This window comes from Mytilus californianus, unplaced genomic scaffold (genome assembly GCF_021869535.1).
Source record: "Mytilus californianus isolate M0D057914Y unplaced genomic scaffold, xbMytCali1.0.p SCAF_3, whole genome shotgun sequence".
Taxonomy (NCBI): Eukaryota; Metazoa; Mollusca; class Bivalvia; order Mytilida; family Mytilidae; genus Mytilus; species Mytilus californianus.
The window spans coordinates 77,044,415-77,059,470 of NW_026262679.1; the positions used below are offsets into that span (position 1 = coordinate 77,044,415).

The following is a 15,056-nucleotide window of genomic DNA, read 5'->3' on the forward strand; positions in this document are numbered from 1 at the left end:
GAAAAAACTATGAGTGACAAGCATATAATAGCAAAACAAGTTGTGAACAGTCCTGTTTAGACTAACTTAATTCTTGATATTTTAATGTGGCTCTTTATTCCAGGCTTGTGACTGGCAAGTTGTACTGTATTCATAATAATAAGCACCTTGGTTTTATTTAGAAATCAAAAATGGGGTATCTTATACATGTATCAATAAAAATGATAAAAGATGTAAATATTGGTCTGCTCTAGATGATGATTGTAAAGATAATTTTTAAAATAGATTTTCTGAATGATGAGGTTATATTATTGAATCAAGCATTATTAGGCAAATCTAAGAGTACTATCACGATTGTGGGTGTTATGGTGCATGAAAATTGGCGAATACAGTATTACTTGGCTGCATTACCCACCTCCCTCCTCATATATTTTTTTCTTTCTTTTTTTTTTCTTTTCCTTTCTTTTTTTATCTTTTTTTTCATTTTGTTTATTTCTATTTTCTTTTCTTTTTTTCTGTCTTTTTTTTTTCTTTCTTTTCTATTTTTATCTTTCTTTTCTTTTTTTTTTCTTTCATTTTGTTTTCATTTTCTTTTCTTTCCTTTTTTCTATTCATTACATGTATGTACACAAGTTTCAAGCACATGCATTATTTTTTTTTTTTTTTTTTCCCTTTCTTATATAAATATAAATATAAATATATACATGTATGTACAGTCTTCTAAACCTTGTAGAAGATTTTGAACAATGTTTTTAGAATCAGAACTAGGTACTGATGCCCCAACGTTCCATTAGTTGTTTTGTTTGTTGATGCATTTTTTGTCTTCATTTGGTTGTATTTTCCAAGCGGTTTAAATCCAACAATCATCTTGGCTCTCTCATACTGTTCAGTAAAAGACCTGTTTCCTGGATTTTCCGTTGCAAGTCTTCTGTATTTTGTAAAACTTTTAACTTCTTCGCCGGTTCCTAGAATTGTATCAACCAGTGTTGATGTTATTTTGTCTGGAAAAAAAGATTTATTGATTTATAACATTAAAGAAGACTAATGATAGTACTCATCAATGAGTTGTAGATCAAACAGAATTTTTTTTTTATATATTTTATTGTTTTAAGTTGATTATCTACATAGGGAATCATTTAAATTATATTGGGATATTATGACCAAAAGGCTAGTTTAGCTAGTGCATTCTCAGATAGTAGCCTGGAAACTCCAGACCAATTTAACAAAAAAGTTTTTGGAGCAATGCTTCATTTAAACCCAATTCACATTCAGCTGTGCATATATTTGTGTACATGTACTTTAATACAGGGCACACATGGGCAGTCAACTAGAATGTAATTGGGCTTGCATGCACTTTCTTGCAATCTCTTGAAAAATTCGTAAGGGTTCCGCGGAACCCAGTGTCTCGCCTACTTTTGCTGTTAATCGCATCCTCAACAAAAATGAGAGAAAAAAATCAATAAAAATATTCCTTTAGATACTATCTTTTGATTGTAAGAAGCTTCTGTCAAAGTTTGGTATAAATCCAGGATAGTTTATGAATCTAATAAATGTTTTAAAAACTTTAACTGCAGACTGTATTTAATGTTAACTGGAAGAAAAATTCGTAAGGGTTCCACGGAACCCAGTGTCTCGCCTACTTTTTCTGTTAATCGCAGACTCAACAAAAATGAGGAAGTAAATCAATAAAAATATTCCTCTTGATACTATCTTTTGATTGTAAGAAGCTTCTGTCCAAGTTTGGTAAAATTCCAGGATAGTTTATGAATCTAATAAATGTTTAAAAACTTTAACTGCAGACTGAATGTAATGTTAACTGGAAGAAAACAAAATTTCCATCTAAATAATGGCATTTGATCATAAACAAGCTTCTGTCCAAGTTTGGTACAAATCCAAAATAGTATAAGAAAGTTATTAAAATTTTAAAAACTTTAACCACCGAGTGAATATGTTGTTTCCTGGCAGAAAATCTAAGTCCATTTAAAAGTAAAATACGGAAAAAATGGATTTATTTTTTTACAAAATTTCCTTCTAGATACTAGCTTTTGATCATAAACAAGCTTCTGTCCAAGTTTGGAATAAAATCAAAATAGTATAAGAAAGTTATTAAAATTTTAAAAACTTTAACCACAGAGTGAATGTGTTGTTTCCTGGCAGAAAATCTAAGTCCATTTAAAAGTAAAATAAGGAAAAAATGGATTTATTTTTTTACAAAATTTACTTCTTGATACTATCTTATGATCATAAACAAGCTTCTGTCCAAGCTTGGTACAAACCCAGGATAGTTTAAGAAAGTTATTCAAATTTTAAAAACTTTAACCACAGAGTAAATGTAATATTTACCAGCAGAAAAACTAAGTCCATTTATAAGTAAAATACAGAAAAAATGGAATTTTATTTTTACAAAATTTACTTCTGGATACTATCTTATGATCATAAACAAGCTTCTGTCCAAGTTTGGTAGAAATCCAGGATAGTTTAAGAAAGTTATTAAAATTTCAAAAACTTTAACCACAGAGTGAATATTTGTGGACGCCGACGACGCCGACGGAATGTAGGATCGCTATGTCTCGCTTTTTCGACTAAAGTCGAAGGCTCGACAAAAACTAAGTCCATTTATAAGTAAAATACGGATAAACAGGTACAAATTTGAACAAAATTTCCTTCTAGATACTAGCTTTTAATCATAAACAAGCTTCTGTCCACATTTGGTACAAATCCAGGATAGTTTTAGAAAGTTATTAAAATTTTAAAAACCAGAGTGAAAATATTGTTTCCTGGCAGAAAAACTAAGTCCATTTATAAGTAAAATACGGAAAAAATAAAAAAAATTTTTTAACAAATTTAACTCTGGATACTATCTTATGATCATAAAAAAGCTTCTGTCCAAGTTTGGTAGAAATCCAGGATAGTTTAAGAAAGTTATTAAAATTTCAAAAACTTTAACCACAGAGTGAATATTTGTGGACGCCGCCAACGACGCCGACGGAATGTAGGATCACTATGTCTCGCTTTTTTGATTAAAGTCGAAGGCTCGACAAAAATCATACATACTGTGGATTCATTATTAATAGTTGGATAACAATTTTTGTGGATTTCGTGGTTAACCTTTTCGTGGTTATAGGTTTACCTTGAAATGAAATGTTCAAAGAATGGCAAATTCGTAAGGGCTCCGCGGAACCCAGTGTCTCGCCACCTTTTGCTGTTAGTCGCAGGCTCAACAAAAATGGGGAAAAAATTATTAAAAATTTTCCTCTAGATACTATCTTTTGATTGTAAGAAGTTCTGTTCAAGTTTGGTAAAAATCCAAGAAGATTTATGAATCTAATAAATGTTTTAAAAACTTTTAACTGCAGACTACGTAATGTTAACTGGAATAAAACTAAGTCCATTTATAAGTAATATACGGAAAAACAGGAAATAAAATTTTTACAAAATTTCCTTCTAGATACTAGCTTTTGATCATAAACAAGCTTCTGTCCAAGTGTGGTACAAATCCAGGATAGTTTAAGAAAGTTATTAAAATTTGAAAAACTTTAACAGCAGAGTGAATGTTATGTTAACTGGCAGAAAAACTAAGTCCATATATAAGTAAAATACGGATAAACAGGATTTTTTTTTTACAAAATTTAATTCTTATACTATCTTATGATTATAAACAAGCTTCTGTCCAAGTTTGGTTCAAATCAAGGATAGTTTAAGAAAGTTATTAAAATTTGAAAAGCTTTAACCACAGAGTGAATGTAATGGTAACTGGCAGAAAAACTAAGTCCATTTATAAGTAAAATACGGATAAACAGGATTTTTTTTTTACAAAATTTACTTCTGGATACTATCTTATGATCATAAACAAGCTTCTGTCCAAGTTTGGTTGAAATGCAGGATAGTTTAAGAAAGTTATTAAAATTTGAAAAACTTTAACCAAAGAGTGAATATTTGTGGACGCCGCTGCCGACTGAATGTAGGATCGCTATGTCTCCCTTTGCGACAAAAGTCGCAGGCTCGACAAAAACAACAAAATTAAATATCCACGAACATGCAAGTTTTCCTTAATCCATGAAAATTGGTACCCACGAAAATAAATGAATCCACAGTAAACATTTAGAATTAGTAGAATTTGGTGCTTTCAGATTGTGGTTAAAAGTACCCCCATCTTTCCTTAAAATACATAATACATTAATGGAACAGTAATTTTGCACACTGTTGAAGCATGTTTTGTTTAAATACTACATACAGCATACCTGCCAACATTTCAAAATGCCCATGGGGGTTTTCTGTGTGAGATGGGTCTTAATAGTCCAACAAAACCTTCAATGGGTCCTTCAAATGTATTTTAATGTTGTTTTTTTTTGCTTCTTCATACTTTTACTATCCTATAACCATGGTAAAATTGATTGTTTTGTTTTAAATTGTCGACAAAATTGCTCTTTCAAAATTTCCATTTGGGAACTGTCATGGGGGAAATCCCCCACAAATAGTGACAGTTGGCAGGTATGCATACAGATATATATCTACCTGTTTGTGTACATATGTTTATAATGAATTCAGTTTCTTCAGGTTCCTGACAATCTTTCAAGCCAAAAAGATCCAAATCTTTAGGCCACACCAATTTGATTTTTAGTTCTTCGGACAAAAGCTCCAAAAAATATGGGGCGAGCGAGCGAAATTTTTTTGATTGTATTTATTTCTTGAAAATGAGTTTTAATGAGGCGGGTGCTCTACAAGTGGAGCGAGCGGTATAAAATTTTTTTTAAATTGTGCGATTTAGAATTTTATGTTCATGTAAAACTGGTTACCTCAAAGAAAAAGGAAGATAAACATGCTCTTATTCATATAATTTGATGTATTTGTGCCTGTAGTACAGTCTGTACCATACACAACTCTCTGGTTCGCTTTGGTTTAGTATAATTTTGATTATTTTCGTCAAATAAGCTTTGACTGCCGCTCTGTGTAAATTTTCATTAAAAATTAAATTCATACATGTGTATATATTAAGGAAGCATAGCAGATGCAGTTTAGCAAGAGGAATTATGTTAGTGAGGTGAATTTAAATGAAATGTGTTGAATACAATTAAAATATGTGTATGTATTACAAAACTGAATGCCCTAGAAAAATATTAATTATCTTTTAATTTGATATAGTTGTTTTTATTATATGGTAATGATTGTTTAATTGGCTGCTTGACATCCAGTTGGAACTATTTATCCATAATAGGATCAACTTAATGTGTAAGGTGAATAGTTCAACAACATCCTCAGTAAGATAGTTATATTGCTATGCATGTAGATCTCAATTTATTAAAAAATTCCCTTAAAATACACATGCATTATTCTGACTTAGCAAAATATTTTTTTCCTTTTGCCCCTGAAACCTGCAATGTATTTTAAACTGTAAGTGGTTGCACCAATAACACATCCCTAATTATTATTAGCGTGCCAATCCCAATACCACCACTTTGGTCTCAAATGTTGGAACTTTTAAATTTTCCCTTACAAAAGAGTTCTGATTGCATGTCAATAGACTAACAAGGGGATATGAGGTTTTCATCAAAATAAGATAAATCTGTCACTTTTTAAAAACTCATGTGAATTTAATATTAATTTCATCCAAGACTTCTACTTCTACCAATACGCGGCCACATCAATAAGTTGATTATTTTGCCACTTTTTGGATGCACATTTAAAATTTAGACAAAAAATAAATATTGATTTGATTTGAATTTGTGCTATACATCATATATACAGTGAATTTAAAAACATCTTGGCGTTGATCTAGTTCATCTCATGCAGGTAAGTCTTGAAGCATTCAAGACTACCTGTATTGGTGGCAGTATGTGGTAGGGCATTCCAGTCTCGTATCGTCCTTGGGTAAAAAGATTCCTTCCGCACTTCGGTCCTACAAGATGGTACTTGGTATCCATTTGTGTTGATGTTTCTGGATAGCTTATCTGGTGGAATGAGAGTATTACTGGTGTCAACTTTCACCATCCCGTTAGACAGAACTGGTGTCAACTTTCACCATCCCGTTAGACAGATATATCTTTCTATGTCTGTTGTAATCCTAGATTACTCTGACGTCCAAAGGCTGGTCCCACGGCTCCAGCTTGTCTGGCAAAACAGCCGTTGGACGTCAGAGGAATCTCGGACTATGTCTGTTGAAACAATGATCGGGGATGACAATGGTTCTAACTTCTAACAAGTACTGATGTGATCGTGGTCACCTAACGAAAGATTTTTTTTATTTTTGTCTCCTATAACAGGTCTTCATAGGTAAAACGAAATGCGTTTAAAATAACTGTGTTTAATAACTACTTGTACTTGGCAATGATCTGACAACTTCATTTTGGCATCCTGATTTTTTACCTTTTATTTACAAATCGATTTACCACACGTGCGTTTGAATCGATCGGAGCAATATATGCACAAGAAAAACGTCTTTTAAAGAAAAAAAAATATCAAGGATAAACTAATTTTGGAGCGGCATGCGGCCCAAAAATTGGCGGAAGCGGTAATTATTTTTTTTATTGAAAAGTCAATTTCTCCAAAACAGGAGCGGGAAAATCCAAAGAACTATTAATCAAATTGGTGTGGCCTTATCTGCATAATAAAAAAAATCTTAGGCCAAATAAAAATATATGCATGGTTCCAGTTGCATTCTCAAAAGATACGGTCGCTAGGTTGGCATTGTTTTTTGGGATTGTCAAAATCCAGAAAAATAATTGTGTGTCACTGAGTCCGACTCTGGTATTGTACACGCCCCTACCGCAAGTTTGCCATTTTCTATATTTTTCGGTTTTAAAATAAACAGACATGTTACGTTTTTTAGTTAATTTTGTTGCATTCTGTTAAGAATTTGTTGCATTTTTAGCCTTAGTGGATAATTTTATTGGAAATTCTTATGACAGAAGTCTGTGAAATTAATTATTGAAATTCACATTCCATTAAAGGGGATTGTTCAAAATTTATTTTACAGAACTAAAAAGAAAATTTCTAGGGTGGGTCTGGTTACTGGAACCACACATATATTTTTTTATTTTGCCTTGTTATTCTAATGGGAATGATGGCAATTGGTCATATTTTAATCGAGGTAGGTTTTGAAAATTAGAATCAAAATGAAGGCAATAGTATGTGATTTAAAAAGAATTTTTGTTTCTGATTGTTGTTAACATATACTTCATTTTTTATGCCAGCACCGAAGCTGAGGGGGCATTAAGTGTTGTCCATCTGTATGTACATCCCAAAAGTGGTTATCGTTTTTAACTTTAAGTTGCCTCGACAAAATGTTTTGAAACTTATATAAAATGCTAATTACCACAAAACACTGTTCAGCTTTGAATTTAAACTGCATCAATTTACTGTTTGTCCCTTTATAATGTTATATGCAAGCAGGGTCATCATCTGTGTCACATTCTCCATTTATTTTGAACAATTGCTTTTAGAATCAGAACTAGGTACTGAAGCCCCAACGTTCCATTAGTTGATTTGTTTGTTGATGCATTTTTTGTCTTCATTTGGTTGTATTTTTCAAGCAGTTTAAATCCAACAATCATCTTGACTCTCTCATACTGTTCAGTAAAAGACCTCATTCCGGGATTTTCCGTTGCAAGTCTTCTGTATTTTGTAAAACTTAACTTCTTCACCAGTTCCTAGAATTGTATCAACCAGTGTTGTTGTTATTTTGTCTGGAAAAAACGATTTATTGATTTAAAACATTAAAGAAGACTAATGATCAGACTCAATGATTTGTAGATCAAACAGAGAGGTTTTTTTTATATTTTATTGTTTAATGTTGATTATCTGCATAGGGAATCAATTATATTAGGGTATTTTATGACCAAAAGGCTAGTTTAGCTAGTGCATTCTCAGAAAGTAGCCTGGAAACTCCAGACCAATTTAACAAACAAATTTTTTGGAGCAATGCTTCATTTTAACCCAATTTACATTCAGCTGTGCATATATTTGTGTACATGTACTTTAATACAGGGCAGGCATAGGCACTCAACTAGGATGTAATTGGGCTTGCATGCATTTTCTTGCAAAAATCATACATACTAGTTAACATATAGAATTAGTAAAATTTAGTGCTTTCAGATTGTGGTTAAAAGTACCCCCATCTTTCCTTAAAATACATAATACATTAATGGAACAGTAATTTTGCACACTGTTGAAGCATGTTTTGTTTAAATATTATATACAGTTATATATCTACCTGTTTGTGCACATATGTTTATAATGGATTCAGTTTCTTCATGTTCCTGACAATCTTTCAAGCCAAAAGGATCCAAATCTTCATCTGCATAAAAAAAAAACTTAGGCCAAATAAAAATATATGCGTGGTTCCAGTTACATTCTCAAAAAAAGATATGGTCCGTAGGTTGGCATTGTTTTTTGGGATTATCAAAATCCAGAAAAAAATCATGTGTTCACGGAGTCCGATTCTGGTATTGTACACGCCCCTACAGCAAGTTTGCCATTTTCTATATTTTTCAGTTTAAAAATAATCAGACATGTTACGTTTTTTAGTTAACTTTGTTGCATTCTGTTAAGAATTTGTTGCATTTTAAGCCTTAGTTGATAATTTTATTGGAAATTCTGCTATTATTCATATGACAGAAGTCTGTGAATTTAATTATTGAAATTCACATTCCATAAAATGGGATCGTTCAAAATTTATTTTACAGAATTAAAAAAAAGGTTCTAGGGTGGGTCTGGTAACTGGAACCACACATATATATTTTTTTATTTTGCCTTGTTATTCTAACAGCAATCATGGCAATTGGTCATATTTTAATCGAGGTAGGTTGTGAAAATTAGAATCAAAATGAAGGCAATAGTATGGGATTTAAAAAGAATTTTTGTTTCTGATTGTTGTTAACATATAGTTCATTTTTTATGCCAGCACCAAAGCTGAGGGGGCATTAAGTGTTGTCCATCTGTATGTACATCCCAAAAGTGGTTACCATTTTTAACTTTGCCTCAACCAAATGTTTTAAAACTGATACACAATGCTAATTACCACAAAACACTGTTCAGCTTTGAATTTAAATGGCATCAATTTTACTGTTTGCATGTACTTTCTTGCAATCTCTTGAAAAATCATACATAAACATTTAGAAATAGTAGAAATTAGTGCTTTCAGACTGTGGTTAAAAGTACCCCCCATCTTTCCTTTAAATACATAACACATTATTGGAACAGTAATTTTGCACACTGTTGAAGCATGTTTTGTTGGAATACTATATACAAATATATATTTACCTGTTTATGTAGATATGTTTATAATGGATTCAGTTTCTTCATGTTCCTGACAATCTTTCAAGCCAAAAGGATTCATATTTTCATCTGCATATTAAAAAAAAACATCAGCCAAATAAAAATGTATGTGTGGTTCCAGTTACATTCTCCAAAAAAGACAGGGTCAGTAGATCTGCATTTTTTTTTTTTTTGGATTGTCAAAATCCTGAAAAATTATCGTTCTTTCACTGAGTCTGATTCTGGTATTATACACGCCCCTACCACAAGTTTGCCATTTTTTATATGTTTAGTTGTAAAATAAACAGACATGTTACATTTTTAGTTAATTTTGTTGCATTCTGTTATGAATTTGTTGCATTTTTAGCATTACCCGTATGAAAAACATGACACGTACTCCAGCCGGACAGTAGCCGTACTGTAGCCGTACTGAGAACCGTACTTATAATATTCATTTGGACTTTTCTTTGAATTGCTTATAATAGATACCCCGGCTGGACTTTCAGCGAAATTAGCCGTAAACCGGCTCGAAATATTTAAATTAGCAGGAGTCCGGTTCATGAAGTCCAGCTGGACTTTAAAAAAAGTACGTCTGAATAAAAATCCAGCCGGCATTTATGGCAAAAATATGGACTCTATAAAGTTCAGCCGGACTTTACAAAGTACGGCTGAACTTTAAAAAGTCCAGCTGGACTTCAAAAAGTGCGGTTTGACTTTTAAAGATGATCTCAGCAGGGGCAAATCCTGCCATTTTCAAAAGGGGGGTTCCTAACTCAGGATAAAGGGGGGGGGGTGGTCCAACCCCCGGAACCCTCCCCCTGGATCCGCCACTGCTCAGTTTTTCTTCAGATGGTTGGTTCTTCTGATTTAATTTGCATCATGCATCCCTTGCTATAATCTGAAAATACAAAAGCAACAGATGACATTATGCATATATACTGGTTGTTTCTTTTTCTTTTTTGTACTGTCTTACTGGCAAAACCAAGAAATGGGGAACTGAGAAGCTAAATGCTAACTTCTAATAATTTGTGGTTATATATATAATAGCCTAAATAATTTTAAAGTGGCTAAAAATAAAATAAAGTTGGCTTTGAAAATCACTTAAAGTGTAGAAATTAAAAAACTTTCATAACAACTCAAATAATAACCATTCCTTAATACAGAGGGAATAAAAAATATAACAATACATTTTTTTACATAACCTGATAACAATTCAAAACAGGAAGTGACAGTGACATAACAGACAAGATGAAAATTATTGCATGAATATAAATATTTGATGTAGGTTTTTTATTCTTTTTGCTCTTCAAAAATTAGAATTAAGCTATTTATAATATTGTAATTATTCTATTTATATTTTGAATAAAAAGAGCATATCAGATAATACCACCAAAATGGTGGAATTCAATTTATTGTAAGTAACTTACCAGAATATGCAATCCAAAACACATGCAAACAGCAATCTTCCTAAATAATTTTGTCATTGATGCCAGTCAGAAGGATCCATCTTCTCTATTTAATGTGAAAAGAACTACTTCCAAACATTTGCTTTACACACAATTATGTAAAATTCTTATTTTGTTCAAGAAAGAAGACACATCTTCCTGTTTATTCCAAAATCAAATTGTGTTGTATTGCAATACATGAGGTTGTTTAAGGAGTTGTTTTAAATGTTCCTCTTATGACTAATTGCATGTGCCTTAATTTTGAATATGTGATAGATTAAAAAAAGAAAATCAATTATTAATTTGTTTAATTATGAAATTTTTAATAAAAGTGATAGTAATTGCAGAAATATGTATTTCGAAATGTGTTCTCCTACATATGGCCTCAATCTCTGTGGAGATAGTACTTCCTGTGACCTGTCCAGACTGAGGTTAATTGAAAACAGATGGCACATTTCTACAAGACTAATTGCTATTAAATCACTGTTATATGGCTCAAGTTTCTAATTGATGTTAAAGAATTTTCTAAGTCTAAATTCCTGCTCATAAATGAATGTTAAATTTTCTAAGACAAAAATCCTGCTGATCATTTTACAGAAAGGAATAAATTTCCTCAAAAGTCCAGCCGTGTTTATTTTCTTGTCAGCATTACAAAAAGTGCGGTTGGACTTTTAAGAAAATACCGGCTGGCAAATAACCCAAGTATAAGAAAAAGTACGTGTACGGCTCATGTCAGACTGGACTTTTCAAAGTCAGACTGGAATACGTCTCAAGTCCAGCTGGAGTCCAGTTGAACTCCTGTTGAAATTTTCATACGGGTAGTAGATACTTTTATGGGAAATTCATATGACAGAAGTTTGTGAATTCAATTGTTGAAATTCACATTCAATAAAATGGGATCGTTCAAAATCTATTTTACAGAATTCAAAAAAAAGTTCTAGGGTAGGTCTGGTAACTTGAACCACACATATATTTTTATTTTGCCTTAACTCTAACGGTAATCATGGCAATTGGTCATATTTTTATTGAGGTAGGTTTTGAAAATTAGTGTCAAAATGCAGGCAATCATATAGTTCATTTTTTATGCCAGCACCGAAGCTGAGGGGGCATGAAGTGTTGTCCATCTGTATGTATGTACGTCCCAAAAGTGGTTATCGTTTTTAATTTTAAGTTGCCTCGACAAAATGTTTTGAAACTTATATAAAATGCTAATTACCACAAAACACTGTTCAGCTTTGAATTTAAACTGCATCAATTAACTGTTTGTCCCTTTATAATGTTAATATATGCAAGCAGGGTCATCATCTGTGTCACATTCTCCATTTATTTTGAACAATTGCTTTTAGAGTCAGAACTAGGTACTGATGCCCCAACGTTCCATTAGTTGATTTGTTTGTTGATGCATTTTTTGTCTTCATTTGGTTGTATTTTTCAAGCAGTTTAAATCCAACATTCATCTTGACTCTCTCATACTGTTCAGTAAAAGACCTCATTCCGGGATTTTCCGTTGCAAGTCTTCTGTATTTTGTAAAACTTAACTTCTTCACCAGTTCCTAGAATTGTATCAACCAGTGTTGTTGTTATTTTGTCTGGAAAAAACAATTTATTGATTTATAACATTAAAGAAGACTAATGATCAGACTCAATGATTTGTAGATCAAACAGAGAGGTTTTTTTTATATTTTATTGTTTAATGTTGATTATCTGCATAGGGAATCAATTATATTAGGGTATTTTATGACCAAAAGGCTAGTTTAGCTAGTGCATTCTCAGAAAGTAGCCTCGAAACTCAAGACCAATTTAAATCATACATACTAGTTAACATTTAGAATTAGTAAAATTTAGTGCTTTCAGATTGTGGTTAAAAGTACCCCATCTTTCCTTAAAATACATAATACATTAATGGAACAGTAATTTTGCACACTGTTGAAGCATGTTTTGCTTAAATACTACATACAGATATATATCTACCTGTTTGTGTACATATGTTCATAATGGATTCAGTTTCTTCATGTTCCTGACAATCTTTCAAGCCAAAAGGATCCAAATCTTCATCTGCATAATAAAAAAAAACTTAGGCCAAATAAAAATATATGCGTAATTCCAGTTACATTCTCAAAAAAAGATACGGTCCGTAGGTTGGCATTGTTTTTTGGGATTATCAAAATCCAGAAAAAAAAAATGTGTTCACAGAGTCCGATTCTGGTATTGTACACGCCCCTACAGCAAGTTTTCCATTTTCTATATTTTTCGGTTTTAAAATACACAGACATGTTATGTTTTTTAGTTAATTTTGTTGCATTCTGTTAAGAATTTGTTGCATTTTAAGCCTTAGTGGATAATTTTATTGGAAATTCATATGACAGAAGTCTGTGAATTTAATTATTGAAATTCACATTCCATAAAATAGGATTGTTCAAAATTTATTTTATAGAATTAAAAAAAGTTCTAGGGTGGGTCTGGTAACTGGAACCACACATATATATTTTTTTATTTTGCCTTGTTATTCTAACAGCAACCGACATGGCAATTGGTCATATTTTAATCGAGGTAGGTTTTGAATATTAGAATCAAAATGAAGGCAATAGTATGTGATTTAAAAAGAATTTTTGTTTCTGATTGTTGTTAACATATAGTTCATTTTTTATGCCAGCACCGAAGCTGAGGGGGCATTAAGTGTTGTCCACCTGTTTGTACATTCCAAAAGTGGTTACCATTTTTAACTTTGCCTCAACCAAATGTTTTAAAACTGATACACAATGCTAGTTACCACAAAACACTGTTCAGCTTTGAATTTAAATGGCATCAATTTTACTGTTTGTCCCTTTATAATGTTATATGCAAGCAGGGTCATCATCTGTGTCACATTCTCCATTTATTTTGAACAATTGTTTTTAGAATCAGAACTAGGTACTGATGCCCTGACATTCCAGTAGTTGATTTGTTTGTTGATGCAGTGCATTTTTTGTCTTCATTTGGTGGTATTTTCCAAGCAGTTTAAATCCAACAATCATCTTGGCTCTCTCATACTGTTCAGTAAAAGACCTGTTTCCTGGATTTTCCGTCGCAAGTCTTCACTTTTAATTTCTTCACTGGTTCCTAGAATTGAATCCACCAGTCGTGTTGTTATTTTGTCTGGAAAAAACGATTTATTTATTTATAACATTAAAGAACACTAATGATAAGACTCAATGATTTGTAGATCAAATAGAGTTTTTGTTTTATATATTTTTATGTTTCATGTTGATTATCTGGATAAGGAATTATTGTCTCATGGACACATTCTCCATTTATTTATTCTATAGCAAATTAGAACTATCAAAAAATAACAAGGATTTTATAAGATTTTCAAACATGGCTTTTTAAACTATATGTTATAAAATTATGAAAAGATAAGTAGGGGTTAGTGGGCAAAATTGTAATGGCACTTCATGGATAAAACCAGAGGATTCTGAATATCTGACAAAAAGTTAAAAAAAAAAAAAAAAAAGAGCAACCATCCATTAGTATTAGTGTGTTTACGACACTTGGACAAAGACCATAACCATATATCCCCTGTGGTGCAAAGTAGACAAAAAGAAATTCTGACCAATCTCTTAAAACTTTCAAGCCTAATGCACATTATATTCCTATCAATTTTTATTTTAAGATGAAAATAAAATTTGTTTTCAACAGAGGAATTATATACCTACTAATTTATGAAAAGTATTAGACCACCCAGTTTTACTCCCCATCCATGAAAACAGTTGCTGTAATAACCTAAAAAGGAATTAAAATTGACACAAATTATATATTTTACGAAAGTGTTAAATTGTCAGCTAAAAAAAAATAGTTTTCTGACTTAATATTTAGCATAGCATCAATACCAGTTTAATATCTAAAAAAGCTGGAAAAACAAAACATGTTTTGATTTTGTTTCAACATAAATTTTTTTCTCAATAATCTATGAGTTATCTCCCATTGAATGACACATTCTTGCTGTTTGTTGTACTAGCCTCCCCCTGAAGGTGAAATCTGTCTCAGAATTTACTTTTCAAATGATATATTATTTTATTCATGTTACTGGAAACCAAATATCAAACTGATAAAATAACTTTCTTGGTACTTTGAATGTGGAAAATAAATGTTTGTTGTCGTATTTTCATAAAATTCTATGAAGATTTGACAAAGTAATTGATAACTGAAATATTTTAACCTTAAAATTATCTTAGTTGAAAACTACGAAAAAAAGTCCATATATTACATCGGTTGCAATGAAGGACTGTGATTTCCAAGTTAAATAAAAATTGATAATTTCCCTACTCTGATTTTATATACAGCAATGAGTGTGGCCAAAGACATTGTGGATGATGCCTGCATCAAAACAAAATTGAAATATAT

General features: G+C 31.6%; 3 long non-coding RNA genes across 4 annotated transcripts in view; 1 reads left to right on the forward strand and 2 right to left on the reverse strand.

Moving 5' to 3' along the window:
* Positions 1–627: 627 nt before the first annotated feature.
* The window catches only part of LOC127735093 (uncharacterized), a 35,336-nt gene continuing 20,907 nt past the window's right edge, over positions 628–15,056 (reverse strand). Inside the window, exons 7-13 of one of the 2 annotated variants that reach the window (XR_007998035.1) lie at positions 14,369–14,435; positions 13,447–13,811; positions 12,648–12,731; positions 11,893–12,265; positions 9,238–9,321; positions 8,189–8,272; positions 628–980 (exon numbers count right to left, since the gene is read on the reverse strand). This is a non-coding gene — a long non-coding RNA (uncharacterized LOC127735093). Of the gene's footprint in view, positions 981–7,437; positions 7,662–8,188; positions 8,273–9,237; positions 9,322–11,892; positions 12,266–12,647; positions 12,732–13,446; positions 13,812–14,368; positions 14,436–15,056 lie in introns of those variants that run through there. The other variant, XR_007998034.1, reaches the window with a different exon arrangement.
* On the forward strand, positions 7,292–12,266 carry LOC127735095 (uncharacterized). Its single transcript, XR_007998037.1, has 2 exons — positions 7,292–7,430; positions 12,035–12,266. It is a non-coding gene; the product is annotated as an uncharacterized LOC127735095 (long non-coding RNA).
* Positions 9,653–11,205, reverse strand: LOC127735099 (uncharacterized). The gene is made up of 2 exons (XR_007998041.1): positions 10,659–11,205; positions 9,653–10,129 (listed from the first exon to the last, which is right to left on the reverse strand). It is a non-coding gene; the product is annotated as an uncharacterized LOC127735099 (long non-coding RNA).